Source organism: Diceros bicornis, chromosome 14, assembly GCF_020826845.1.
Source record: "Diceros bicornis minor isolate mBicDic1 chromosome 14, mDicBic1.mat.cur, whole genome shotgun sequence".
NCBI lineage: Eukaryota > Metazoa > Chordata > Mammalia > Perissodactyla > Rhinocerotidae > Diceros > Diceros bicornis.
The window spans coordinates 32,059,453-32,061,052 of NC_080753.1; positions in this window are offsets into that span (position 1 = coordinate 32,059,453).

Here is a 1,600-nt window from a genome sequence, read left to right on the forward strand (position 1 = left end):
CCATGTCTTGTGTAACAGGTATGGCCAACAGCCCAGTATCAGTTAGCTAAGGACATACATCTATTGAGTTATACCAGTACCCTGGGTTTTACACAGGAATGGAAATGAAGGAGGGACCACAGACTCAGTACAGCCTAATAGCCAATGTGATGCTCCTTGCCCAGAACTGCCTGATCCACACTCCCTGAGACAGACCGGCCATGGGCTCCGTCCTCTAAGCTCATACATCCTCGACATTTGTGCTCACCCCTCCTGGACATCCACACAGCCATGCCTTTGTGAACTCTTCCCGCCCCACAGAGTCACTGCATTTGCAGGACCTAAGTCCTCATCATTCACAGGATCCACAATATTCTGGTCCTCTGCTAAGCAGTTTTCCCCAGGGGGTACCAGTCAGTTTTTTTAGTCATCACAGATCTCTACAGTAAAATAATTTTCAAGCAGATGGCTGTGAGTGACTTGATGAAAGAGCATATTTTATAATTCAGACTAAGTTCCCATTTTAGCCCACAGCATCCTCCTTCCCTCCCTTGGGGAATCCAACCATCCTCTCTGGTAAGGACTGCTCTGCCTCTTAACATCTGGAGCCACTGTCCTCCAAGTCTTGCACCCCTCTCAGGAAAATGATTTTTATGAAAAACATTTCTCTGTGATTCTTAGCCTTCATAGTTATTTTAAAAACCAAAAAGGCCTACCTCACCTTATAAATTCTACTTTTCACCTTGGGATAAAACACTATTAATCCTCCTCCTGCCCTAACACACGGTAACCTAAATCTCAAGGTCATAAACATCTACTTACCCTCCTAGGACCAGAGACAAAGGGATGAGTGAGGAAAGAAGTACCTTCCAATAGCCCTACTCCTGCCACCACACAAAAAAAGATAATTGCTTAATGTTACTTTGCCATATTTAATTCTCAATAAATCTCTTTTTCATAGGTTTTACGTAACTTACATATAAATACTATTTGTAAGTGCATGGAAAAAATATGTCTTCTCAAATGCCAAACTATCAACGGTTGTTACTTCTGAGGAATAGAGTTGAGGAAGTTAGATTTTTATATATAAGTAAATTTTAAAATATATATTAATTTTTTAGATAATAATACAAATAAGAAAGAAATATGTTTGGGTCCCTAAATAAAGAAATGTAGATGGGTCTTCTGTCTCATCTCCCCTCACTCATTCCCCCTAACCTGTTTCTGATTTTCATGTAGTGTCTGAGTTTTCTGTGAAAGGACCAGCTGAGCCCATCAATGTCCTGCTAGGGGAAGATGCCACCCTGCCTTGCCAGCTGTCCCCTGAGCAGAGTGCAGCCCACATGCATATCCGGTGGTACCGAGCCCAGCTCTCCCCTGCTGTGCTCGTGTACCAGAATGGACAGGAACAAGGCGGGGAGCAAATGCTGGAGTACCGCGGAAGGACGGAGTTGGTGGGGGACTCCATCCACAAGGGGGCTGTGGCCCTGCTGATCCAACAGGTCTGTGCCTCTGACAATGGCCAGTACCAGTGTCGTTTTGAGGATGGTCACATGTCCCAAGAGGCCATTGTGGAGCTGCATGTTACAGGTATGTTAACTTGACACAGAGTGTACATGTC